Below are 13613 nucleotides of genomic sequence, written 5' to 3' on the forward strand. Positions count from 1 at the left end.
GACTTCTCAAGAAGGGTGACACGATCTCCAAGGTGATCAGATGAGTTTCGAAGAAGATTTTCTTTCTTGGAAGTTAGGTTTTTGGAAAGTTTGACCAAAGTCAACATTTTGGGTTAGCAAGGTCAGATTTGAATCTTGACAATCTATTAGGTCTGGAGAGTGATTTGGATCATTGGATGGATTCAAATATTTTGAAAAAAGTTAGATTTAACCTCGATCAACATTTGGTCAAAACAACCACTAATAGGTATTTTGATGATTCCAACAGGTTCGAAACGTCTTTTATCATCATTCTGCATATTTAGTTTGTATCCGAGAGGTTCCAAATGAATTCCATAGGGTGGATTGAAGATTTGGTTGAAGCTTGATTTTGCTAGTTTTGCATTCTTCTGACTTCTAGTGCTTTGAAGTTTTGGGGTTGACTTTTGAGCAATATATATGTCTACGGACTCATATACAAAGAAAAAAAGGAAGCATCATTTGAATCTGCATGTGCTTTGCAAAATAGCCCCAAAACCAAGAATTTTTCCCTGCAATTCATGGTCTATATCACTCAAACTCCACTGGTAATAATAAAGTAAAGCCAGCATCTTCAACATTGTGATAACATAGCAATAGGAAACAAAACCTCTACATAAAAATGTGAATACATTCAATTTGGTTAGAACCAGTTTGCAATTGCTAACTCACCATCCCAAAAAACACAGGTGTTAATGCCTCTAACCAGACAACCAACAGGAAATATTTTCATTGTATGAACTTCCTGTCAAATACCATCCTTAGTTACCAAACAGGTAGTTAAATATGCATACAAAAACTTTTAATCTTATCACACACATTGACACAGAAACCACACGCTTTACGTAATTGGCCAATTCAGTACCTTGTTTAACAAAACTCATTGAGAACAGGGGCATCAGTCTGCGTTCGTAGCCTCAAATGGAAAATAGAACAGTTCTGCCCATGTGGAAGCTCTGGGAAAACGCATCAATTTTATGGTGATATTCCTTTCTTCCTTGGAATCAATGGCTATCCCTTGCTGAATGTACATCCTTACAAGAGATGGAGTGCAAGCACATAATAGCTTTACAAAAAACACTTCAGTTTTTGAACACTGAAAAGAATTGATGGTCACATACTCAAGCTTATTAAGTGGTCTATTCAAGCAGGTTGGTGTCTCCAGATATTTCATAACTGTTTCAGCATTGTCATCGCCATCCTGGACCTAATGTATAAAGAAATACCAAGACATTTTAGCTTCTCAAGTTCAAATAAATGAAGAGCAAACATGAAACCAAGTAATAATTATACCATTGCACGACAACATATATGTACTATTTCTTACCGTAATCTGAAGTTTACTCAAATTAGGAAAACTCTTGATTAACTGTACAGCACAAGAAGTCTGATCCACTTTATTGAAATCAACTCCTAAGTGCAGATACCACAAGCAGTTGAGCTTGGGAGGAAGCTCATCCAGAACTATATTTGCATTCAAAAGCTTTCAGTCAAGTACTATAATTAGAATCCGATGAATACAATCAATCACTTTTTCCAATTCAAGTGAAACAACGTGTAGATTTCTTACCTCAAGGACCAAGGAACCCAAACAAAGTTGTTCAAGTGAAGGAAAGCTAAATAGAAACTTTTCCAAGGTTGATATTTCATCATGTTTTGGATTATCCTCCACTTTTTCCAATTCAATCACCAACACGCTCATTTTTTTGCAATTCATGAAGCAATTTAGCACGAGATAGTGACCCCCAAGAACAACCAAGGACTCTAACTGTGGTGAAACCATCTTCAAGTATTGAGTGCCACAACAGAACGTCAAGACTAAATCCACAAGAAGGGGAACATCGATAACACAAAACTGGTTGGTTGGCACAAATGTTATTCTTTCTAGATGAAGATAAGTAAGATTCCGAAAGCCAAGAAAATGAATTGGTGGTTTGAAGACACAGTTGAAGAGTTCCAAATGTGTCAAGGTCGGACAGTTAAATACATAAGAAGGCAGTATATAAATTTTATTATCCGACATATTAACAGTTAACTCCTTGACACCATTTTTGGTGACATAACGCATCCATCTATTAATACTAGCATATGAAGACAAATTTATTCCTGAAACGTCAAGAACAAACTTCACAATGTCTCCAACATGCTGTAACAGAATCTCATCGACTGTTATTCTAAAAAAATTTGCAGATTTTGCTGTTAACTTTTTGCAAAAATAGTTATTTAGCCCTAGAAATGGAAGTGAGACCCAAATATCTCTCCATTTACTACACAAAATACTAGTTCTTGCTGCATCGTGAACAGGCAAGAGCTCAAGGATAAGATCGACCACGTTTCTCGGCAGAGCAATGATTATATCTTCTTTTTCCCCTTCCACAGCAGCTCTTTTACTAGATTCTAGAATAAGTTAAAATAATCTTATTAGGCTTAACATTTATAATCCAAAAAAATGCAGAGAATTTTATACCTTGTTTAGTCATGCTGGCTGATTGAAAAATTGTGTCTGATTCAAAAAATAGTACCAAAATGCACAGAGGTGGCAACGCCGTATTAAGAGAAAAGTGAAATGCCCCGGCAAAGAAGACGTTACTGCAGTGACAAAGCGCACGTTGCCAAGCAAATGAGCGCGAGCAAAATGCCACGGTGAAACCCTAGATTTTAGGGATTTTTTGGTTTGGGTTTGCATAGGCTCATTTGTTTTCATTTCCATTAAAACGTTTAAATATTAAATATTAATATAGCTTGTTTTCTATAAAATTTTGTCTTTATTTAGAAAAGAATAAATATAAAATTAAATAAAAATACTAAATTAATTTAATATCATATGAATAAAATATTTTAAAATTTTAATTTGGATTGATGGTATGTGGTGTTCAAAATTGATCCGTAATTGATAAGTCAACCGTAAAATTGGCTTATTGGCTTATTCGTATTGGGTTATTGAATAAATGATTGGTGGACGGATTAAAATTTTATAATTAACGGCTTATTGGTGTGGGGGCAAATTATTCAATTTCCTTATAGAATAAACCGTTAACCCGTTAAGAGTTACCATACTTATACGTTTATCTTAGATATGTTAGTCTCTTTTAATAATTTGCCATATATACAATTCTATATTGTTAGTCTTAAAGTCGTAAAGACAAAAATTGAAACAACTATTTACTTTTTATATTGTATTAACTATTATATTACTATTAATCTATATATTTTTTGCAATATAGAAGAATTTAATAATTTAACTGCATTTAAAATATTGAAAAGAATTCCTCTTTTTAAGGTGCGTTCATGAAAAAAAAAGGTAGATGTTACCCAATACACCGCCCGATAATTGTTAATCCGTTATCGAACAAATCGATATCTTATTGTTTGGCAAACGAGTTAGTAAATTTAAAAACCGATCTGATAGCCAAATCGTTAAGCGAAATTATCCGCCTGATCTGCCCGATAAGCAATCCTAATTGTTTGTGGTGATGAATAACGATGGTGATTGTTGGCTGAACTCATCGATGGCCCCCTAAAGTTGGCACCAATTTTTACTTAGACACTTCAAATGAGCTTTGTTCATTTTAGACATCTTATGTCATGCCCCACTGTGTCATTTTTGACACTTTTTTAACAATCAACAAAAGTTACAAAATGTGTGTTATACCCTCGCGGGATGACATGATAATAAATTAAGAGAAGACATGTGGCAATTTGGGTAAAAAAAAGTAAAATTTAATTATAAGTAGAAGAAAGAAAAAATATATAAACTTATATTTTAAAAAATCAATAAAAAAAGATTTCATTTTCTAGGAAGTCGTTTCAATGACTAAGATCTAAAAAAAATTTCGCCGGAAATTGTTGTTCCGCCGAAAAAATTGAGAAGACTTGGATCCATTTTTTTTTCAATGACTTCTCATATTTTCTTTTATGACTAATAATTCTAATTATAGATAAAATATATTTTGGTAGAAGCTAGGGGGAGAGAGTGACAAAGATAGTAACAAATATGATGGATCTCCATCTTTTTCGACAAGATGGTGTTGTTATTTTTTAGATCTGAATTTTTTATTAAAAAATAGCTTTTATAAATTATTTCAATCAGTTTATGATTCTTTTTAAATCTTTTTTAATGAGTGTATTATTTTTTTTGTTTTACTCAAAATCAGTACATAATGGTGATGGAAGGTGAAGGAGAAAGAGAGAAGAAGAGAAAAAAATATTATTTTTCACAAAAAATGCTTTCCACGCACTTAAAATTAGTGCAACACACGCACTTTGTCAATTCAGTAAAAAGTGTCAAAATGACACAGTGACATGACATGAGGTGTCTAAAATGAATAAAGCTTAGTTGAGGTGTCTAAGTGAAAGTTGGTGCCAACTTTAAGGGGCCACCGATGGGTTCAGCCGTGATTATTTGTCAATTTGGAATGGTGTTGACCGATGATGTTGATTGTGCATAGTATCTTATGGTATAGTGATTGATAATAGTAACTAGGGGTGTTCACAGTTTAGATAAAAATCGATTGGCAATAGTGATTAGAGGAAAAGAGAATCGTATACCTTCTTGAGTCATACTAGTTTATTCAAAAATGATGAAACTAGAACAGTACCAAAATACACAGAGGTGGCAATGTCATATTAAGAGAAGAGTTGGAAAATCACGGCGAAGAACTGAGAAAAAGCGCAGGTTGCCAACAATTGAGGGAGGAAAAGTAGGTTTGACATGTGATTTGGATCTGTCAAACCTCAAGAGTGATTTGGATCATTGGATGGATTCTAGCATTTTAGAAAATTAGGTTTGAATTGTCAATACGACCTCAAATCGGTGTTTTGATGAATTCAACAAGCCCAAAACATGTTTTGCCGTCAATCTGTATATTTGGTTTGCGTCTGGAAGGTTCCGGAGAATTCCAAGGAGTGGATTGAAGTTTTGGTTGAAGTTTGATTTTTCTGGTTTTGTTGTCTTCTAGTGCCAGTAACTTCTCCGTGTTCGTGTTCACAAAAAAGGAGGGGGTCATTGGTATTCACATTCAAAATTGATTATAAATTTGGGCTTTTAATACCTAGAGTTGAATATTGATGTTTCTTCAATTTGGGGATCGATTAGTGCTCAGATTTCCATAATTTTTTTGGCGCATAAGCTCTTGACCTTATTGGTAAACTAATTTTGGTGTCAAATTTACGATTTTGATCTTGGGGTTGACTTTTGAGCCCGGGATAAAAGTATAGCAATATATATGTCTACGGACTCATATACAAAGAAAAAAGAAAGAGCATTTGAATTTGCATGTGCTTTGCAAATATAGCCCCAAAACCAAGAATCTTTCCATGCAATTCATGGACTATATCACTCAACTTCCTGTCAAATTACTTCCTTAGTTACAAAACAGGTAGCTAAATATAGCATATGTCAACACAGACTCTTAACTTTAATAACATCCAATTGATGAACATATTAATCGTTAAGGAAACCACACGTTTAAGAAATTGGCCAATTTAGTGCCTTGTTTAACAAAACTCATTGAAAACAGGAGAATCAATCTGCGTTCGTAACCTCAAATGGAAAATAGAACAGTTCTGCCCGTGTGGAAGCTCTGGGGAAACGCATCAATTTTATGGTGATATTCCTTTCTTCCTTGGAATCAATGATTATCCCTTGCTCAATGCACATCCTTACAAGAGACGGAGTGCGAGCAAATAATAGCTTTACAAAAAACACTTAGTTTTTGAACACTTAAAAGAACTGATGGTCACATACTCGAGCTCGTTAAGTGGTCTATTCAAGCAGGTTTGTGTCTCCAAATATTTTATAATTGTTTCAACATTGTCATCACTACCCTCGACCTAATGTATAGAGAAATTTTAGCTTCTCAAGTTCAAATATATGAAGAGCAAACATGAAACCAAATAACAATTATATCCATTGCATGACAACATATATGTACTATTTCTTACCGTAATCAGAAGTTTACTCAAATTAGGAAAACTCTTGATTAACTGTGGAGTACAACAAGTCTGATCCACTTTGTTGAAATCAACGCCTAAGTGTAGACACCACAAGAAGTTGAGCTTGGAAGAAAGCTCATCCAGAACTATATTTGCGTTCAAAAACTTTTAGACAAATACAATAATTAGAATTTGATGAATAATCACTATATATTAGATATTCAAGTGAAACAACACGTCGATTTTCTTACCTCAAGGATCAAGGAACCCAAATAAAGTTGTTCAAGTGAACCAAAGCTAAATAGAAACCTTTCCAAAGTTGATATTTCATCATGTTTTGGATTATCCTCCATTTTTTCCAATTCAATCACCAACAGGATCAGTTTATTGCAATTCATAAAGCAATTTAGCATGAGATAGTGACCCACAAGAACAACCAAGGACCCCAATTCTGGTGAAACCATCTTCAAGTATTGAATGCCACAACAGAACATCAAGACTAAATCCACAAGAAGGGGAACATCGATAACACAAAACTGGTTGGTTGGCACAAATGTTATTCTTTGTAGATGAAGATACGTAAGATTCTGAAAGCCAAGATATGAATTTGATGGTTTGAAGACACAGTTGAACAGTTCCAAGCGTGTGAAGGTCGGACATTTAAATACATAAGAAGGCAGTATATAAATTCTATTATCCGACATATTAATAGTTAGCTCCTTGACACCATTTCTGGTGACATAACACATCCATCTATTAATACTAGCATATGAAGACAAATTTATTCCTGAAACGTCAAGAACAAACTTCACAATATCTCCAACATGCTGTTAGAGAATCTCATCAATTGTTATTTTAAAAACAATTGTAGATTTTGCTGTCAACTTTTTGCAAAAATAGTTATTTAGCACTAGTTATGGAAGTGAGACCCAAATATCTCTCCATTTACTAGACAAAATACCAGTTCTTGCTGCATCGTGAACCGGCAAGTGCTCAAGGATACGATCAACAACATTTCTTGGTAGAGCAATGATTATATCTTCTTTTTCCCCTTCAACAGCAGCTCTTTTACTAGGTGCTAAAATTAGTAAAAATAATATCTTAAAATTTATTATCCAAAAAAATACTAGAAAGAGGAAAAGAGAGAATTTTATACCTTGTTGAGTCATGCTGGCTGATTCAAAAATAGTAACAAAATGCACAGAGGTGGCAACGCCGTATTAAGAAAAAGTGAAATGCCCGGCAAAGAAACGTTACTGCCAAGCAATTGAGAGCGAGGAAATGCCATGGTGAAACCCTAGATTTTAGGGATTTTTTGGTCTGGGTTGCATTGGCTCATTTGTTTTCATTTCCATTATGGAAAAGGGTCAAAATTGCCCCCGAACTATATGAAATAGACAATTTATATCCTTCGTTACATTTTGGGATAAAAAATGCCCCTGCTGTTATTCTAAGAGACCACAAATACCCTCAAGAGTTAACACTTCAAATTTTTGTTGACGTGGCAAGCCACGTGGGACTAATCCTTCCACCTAAGCATTGCCAACTAGGATTCACTACAAAAGAACTACACCTTTAGCGGCAACAACAGTCGCCACAAAAGCCCAGAAAATCGTCACTAAAAGTTTTTAACATTAAATTCTAATTTTGTGTTTTTTTCTTCATTGTTTTTTAAAAACCAAATATGATATCGATTAAGTAGGAGTTTGAAGACACTATATGTTTTATTTTTATGTCATATGTAAATGTATAAAATGTACAATAATTCATTATATATATAGTAGGAGATTTGAATTGAGAAGTAATTTTGATTATTTTTCGTAATAATATTGGATGTTTTTAATATGGATATTGCAAGTTATTTATTTTAGAAAATTAGGTCGCAATCGAAAATTAATTATCATATTTTTTTTGTTGAAAAAATAGGTTTTACTAGCGAATGGTTGTTGGAGCCTTAGTCGCCATTAAAAATCACTCATAACCTTTAGTGGCAATATTTTGGGATTTTGTGGCAACTTTGTCGCCACTAAAAGTCAAGTTCTTTTGTAGTGAATCTTAGTTGGCAATGATTAGGTGGAAGGATTAGTCCCATGTGGCATGCCACGTCACTAAAAAATTGGGGTGTTAACTCTTGAGGGTATTTGTGGTCTCCTGGGATAACTGCGGGGGTATTTTTGATCCCAAAATGTAATGGAGGGTATAAGTGGTCTATTTCGCATAGTTCAGGGGCAATTTTGACCCTTTTCCGTTTCCATTAAAACGTTTGAATATTAAATAATTAATATAGCTTGTTTTTTAAATAAAATTTGTCTTTATTTAGAAAACAATAAATATAAAATTAAATTAAAATATTTTAAAATTTTAATATGGATTGATGGCAGGGGTGTTCAAAGTCAATTTGTAATCGATAAGTCAATCGTAAAATTAGCTTATTGGCTTATTTGTATTGGGTTATTGAATAAATGATTGGTGGACAGATTAGAATTTTATAATTAACGACTTATTGGTGTGGGGAAAAATTATTCAATTTCCTTATAGGATAAATCGTTAACCCATTAAGGGCCTGTTTGGAAAGCCAACCTAGTAATTAAATTGAGTGTTATTGAGTGTAATTACACTGACTGTCCTGTTTGGTTGGACAAATAATTACTTGGTCAGCAGGTAATTGGTGTAATTGGCAGGGATAATTACACTCTCCAATTAGGGAGAAGATGCGAATTGTTGGTAATTACATGGTGTAATTACCGGCTGACTACTTTTTAATTTCTTTTATTTATTTTTTTGTTTTAATTTTTTATTTCTATTATTTTAAGTTTTTTTTTTTTTTATTATTCTAAAAATCTGTAAAAGTTTATTTTTTATTTTATATTATTATAATTTCCTTCTCATTCTCAACCTTATTCACATGCTTCTATGCAATTTTTTTGTATTATCTACTTTCTTTATGCCATGCTTATTTTCTCATTAGCATAATTTTATTAGTATTCTAATTTTTAAATTAAAATATAATTTATTGTTAAATAAGGTTATAGACTTACGTTTTCTTTCTTTTAAAAAAATAAAAATACATCATATTTATTTATGCGATGTTGAAATTTGCGATAAGAATATTATGTTAAATTTTTTGTTTTGAATTTATAACTTATGTTATATTTTTCAATTTCATTTGTTTTAGTAATATTGAATTCACATTGCAAGTCATTTTTTAATTAGATTATCTTTTTGTTAAACATTTTAATAATTTATGACATTTTATTTATATATTAATATTTTTATCAAACATGCATTTCACGATGTTCGTAGAAACTTCATACTTTTGGTTTTTATGATCAATTCAATTGAAATATATTAATTTGAAATTATATATAAATCAATTATTTTTTTTCATAATATTAGTTAAGAACATATGTTTATTAATTAATATATATCTTAAATATTTAATTTAATATCATTTATAAAGTTTCTTATTTGTTTAGTATAAATTTTTATTTTTAAAATTTAATATAATTTTATGATTGCAATTGTGCATCCAAAGTCCAAACAGAACATGTATAATTAATTACACTGTGACATCCAAACAAGACATGTGTAACTACAGTGTAATTACACTGAGGCAACCAAACAGGTCAGTGTAATTACTAGACTGTAAAATTACTAGGCTGATTATTACTACCCTAGTAATTACACCAATTCCAATTACCACGTGGTTTTCCAAACAGACTCAGAGTTACCATACTTACACTTTTATCTTAGATATATTAGTCTCATGTAATATTTTGCCATATATATAGTTATTTATTGTTAAAGCCGTAAAGACAAAAATTGAAAAAACTATTTACTTTTTTCTATTGTAGTAACTATTATATAACTATTAATCTATATATTTTTTGAAATATAGAAAAAAATTAATAATTTAACTTACATTTAAAATAGTGAAAAGAAGTCCCTTTTTTAAGGTGCGTTCATGAAAAAAAGTAGATGTTAGCCAATACATTACCTGATAATTGTTAATCCGTTATCGAACAAATTGATATCTTGTTGTTTGGCTAACGGATTAGTAAATTTAAAAACCGATCTGATAGGCCAAATCGTTAAGCAAAATTACCCGTCCGATCCACCGATATGCCGATTGATTGTGGTGATGAATAACGATGGTGATTGTTTGTCAATTTGGAATGGTGTTGACTGATGATGTTGATTGTGCGTAGTATCTTATGGTATAGTGATTGACAATAGTAATTAAATGTGTTCACGGTTTAGATAAAAATCGATTGGCAGTACTGAATAGAGGAAAACAGAATTGTATACCTTGTTGAGTCATACTAGCTGATTCAAAAATGGTGAAATAGAACAGTACCAAAGTACACAGAGGTGGCAATGTCATATCAAGAGAAGAGTTGGAAATTCCGGTGAAAAAGTGAGAAAGTGCAGGTTGCCAACAATTGAGAGGGATGATAAGTAGGTTTGACATGTGATTTGGATCTGTCAAACCTCAAGAGTGATTTGGATCATTGGATGGATTCTAGCATTTTGGAAAAGTAGGTTTTGTCCTGTTGTTTTGATAATTTCAACAGGCTTGAAACATGTTTTGCCGTCAATCTGTATAATTGGTTTGCATCTGGAAGGTTCCGAAGTAATTCCAAGGAGTGGATTGAAGTTTTGGTTGAAGTTTGATTTTTTTAGTTTTGTTGTCTTCTAGTGCCAGTAACTCACTCCTCCGCATTCACGAAAAAGGAGGGGGGTCATTGGTATTCACATACAAAAATTGATTATAAATTGGGGCTTTTAATACCTAGAGTTGAATATTGATGTTTCTTCAATTTGGGAATCAATTAGTGCTTAGATTTCAATAATTTTTTGGCACATATGCTCCTGACCTTATTGGTAAACTAATTGGTGTCAAATTTACGATTTTGATCTTGGGGTTGACTTTTGAGCCCGGGATAAAAGTATAGCAATATATGTCTCCGGACTCATATACAAAGAAAAAAGAAGCAACATTTGAATCTGCATGTGCTTTGCAAAAATAGCCCCAAAACCAAGAATCTTTCCCTGCAATTCATGGACTATATCACTGAAATTCCTTCCTTAGTTACCAAACAGGTAGCTAAATATGCATATGTCAACACAAACTCTTCAACTTTAAAAACATCCAAGTGATGAACATATTTACCATTAAGGAAACCACACGTTTTACGTAATTGGCCAATTCAGTACCTTGTTTAACAAAACTCATTGAGAACAGGGGCATCAGTCTGCGTTCGTAGCCTCAAATGGAAAATAGAACAGTTCTGCCCGTGTGGAAGCTCTAGGAAAACACATCAATTTTATGGTGATATTCCTTTCTTCCTGGGAATCAATGGCTATCCCTTGGTCAATGCACATCCTTACAAGAGACGGAGTGCGAGCACATAATAGCTTTACAAAAAACACTTGGGTTTTGAACACTTAAAAGAACTGATGGTCACATACTTGAGCTTGTTAAGTGGTCTGTTCAAGCAGGTTCGTGTCTCCAAATATTTCATAATTGTTTAAGCATTGTCGTCGCCATCCTAGACCTAATGTATAAAGAAATCCCAAGACATTTTAGCTTCTCAAGTTCAAATATATGAAGAGCAAACATGAAACCAAATAATAATTATATCCATTGCACGACAACATATATGTGCTATTTCTTACCGTAATCAGAAGTTTACTCAAATTAGGAAAACTCTTGATTAACTGTAGAGCACAACAAGTCTGATCCACTTTGTTGAAATCAACACCTAAGTGTAGACACCACAATTAGTTGAGCTTGGGAGGAAGCTCCTCCAGAACTATATTTGCATTCAAAAGCTTTCCGAAAAGTACAATAATTAGAATTCGATGAATACAATCACTATATATTAAATATTCAAGTGAAACAACATGTCAATTTCTTACCTCAAGGACCAAGCGATCCAAATAAAGTTGTTCAAGGGAAGGAAAGCTAAATAGCAACTTTTCCAAGGTTGATATTTCATCATGTTTTGGATTATCCTCCACTTTTTCCAATTCAATCACCAACTTGCTCAGTTTATTGCAATTCATAAAGCAATTTAGCACGAGACAGTGACCCACAACAACAAACAAGGACTTCAATTGTGGTGAAACCATCTTCAAGTATTGAGTGCCACAATAGAATATCAAGGCTAAATCCACAACAAGGGGAACTTTGATAACACAAAATTGGTTGGTTGGCACAAATGTTTTTCTTTCTAGATGAAGATACGTAAGATTCCGAAAGCCAAGAAAAGAAGTTGGTGGTTTGAAGACACAGTTGAAGATTTCCAAATGCGTCAAGGTCGGACAATTATATACATAAGAAGGCAGTATATACGTTTTATTATCCGACATATTAATAGTTAGCTCCTTGACACCATTTTTGGTGACATAACTCATCCATCTATTAATAGTAGCATATGAAGACAAATTCAAATTTATTCCTGAAACGTCAAGAACAAACTTCACAATGTCTCCAACATGCTGTAAGAGAATCTCATCAATTGTTATTTTAAAAACAGTGGTAGATTTTTCTGCCAACTTTTTACAAAAATAGTTATTTAGCACTAGATATGGAAGTGAGACCCAAATATCTCTCCATTTACTAGACAAAATACTAGTTCTTGCTGCATCGTGAACCGACAAGAGCTCAAGGATACGATCAACAACGTTTCTTGGCAGAGCAATGATTATATCTTCTTTTTCCCCTTCAACAGCAGCTCTTTTACTAGGTGCTAAAATAAGTTGTAATAATCTTATTAGGCTTAAAACTTGTAATTAAAAAAAAAATAACTAGAAAGAGAATTGCATACCTTGTTTAGTCATACTAGCTGATTCAAAAATGGCGAAACTAGAACAGTACCAAAATACACAGAGGTGGCAATGCGAAAAAGTTGGAAATACCCCGATAAGAAGTAAGAAAGTGTAGGTTGCCTGGAATTGAGAGGAACGGTGAAACCCTAGATATAAGGGTTTTGGTATTAAAGAAAAATATTTCGTAAAAGGGTCATATTTGCCCTAAGTACATATTTACCCTCGTCATACTTTTTTGATATATTTATCCTTATCATCCAACTATGGGTTCATATTTGCCCTCAGAGAGTTAACTCTCATCTTCCCACCCCTATTATCTATGTGGCACTCATGTGTATTTATTTTTAATTCAACAGAGTCAGGATTTTGGCTTGTGGGTTGTTGATTTGGAATCACCGTGGAAGAGGAGAATGCATAAACTATTGCAACAGTTCAAGATGCTGCTAATTTGTTTGAGGATCTCGTTGACAAGAAAATTTAAGATGAAGTTGAGATGTAGAAGCTTGCTAGGATGGAGGGAGTTGTCATTTTGGTTGAAAGTTTGCTTATCTATTTAGTCATAATTTAATGGGTTATATCTCTCTGTATGGCCTATGGGAGAGTTTCTATTGCAGTCTTGTTCCAATGAGCTTTGTCTTAGATTATAGGATTTCTTTCATATGAAAGGAACTCTCATTCATGGCAAGTTTGCTTCATTTTCATGTTTTATGTTTAAAATTTGATTTGATCTTTTTTGCTTTGCGGAGAATTCTGGATACTGGGTGTGTTGATCTTTGCTCTTTTAAAGATCAGATGATCTCGGGTTGAATAAGTGATTATTTGAAATG

General features: G+C 33.0%; 1 long non-coding RNA gene across 2 annotated transcripts; it reads right to left on the reverse strand.

Annotated features, from left to right (window-relative positions):
• Nucleotides 1-1452: 1452 nt before the first annotated feature.
• Nucleotides 1453-11992, reverse strand: LOC125812033 (uncharacterized). Of its 2 annotated transcripts, none has more exons than XR_007441959.1 (3): nt 11933-11992; nt 6204-6261; nt 1453-1588 (listed from the first exon to the last, which is right to left on the reverse strand). It is a non-coding gene; the product is annotated as an uncharacterized LOC125812033 (long non-coding RNA). The 2 variants fall into 2 exon arrangements; XR_007441960.1 differs by lacking the exon at nt 1453-1588 and adding an exon at nt 6071-6117.
• Nucleotides 11993-13613: the final 1621 nt, after the last annotated feature.

Source organism: Solanum verrucosum, unplaced genomic scaffold (genome assembly GCF_900185275.1).
Source record: "Solanum verrucosum unplaced genomic scaffold, falcon-dt-bn FXZP01000010.1, whole genome shotgun sequence".
NCBI classification, from domain to species: domain Eukaryota; kingdom Viridiplantae; phylum Streptophyta; class Magnoliopsida; order Solanales; family Solanaceae; genus Solanum; species Solanum verrucosum.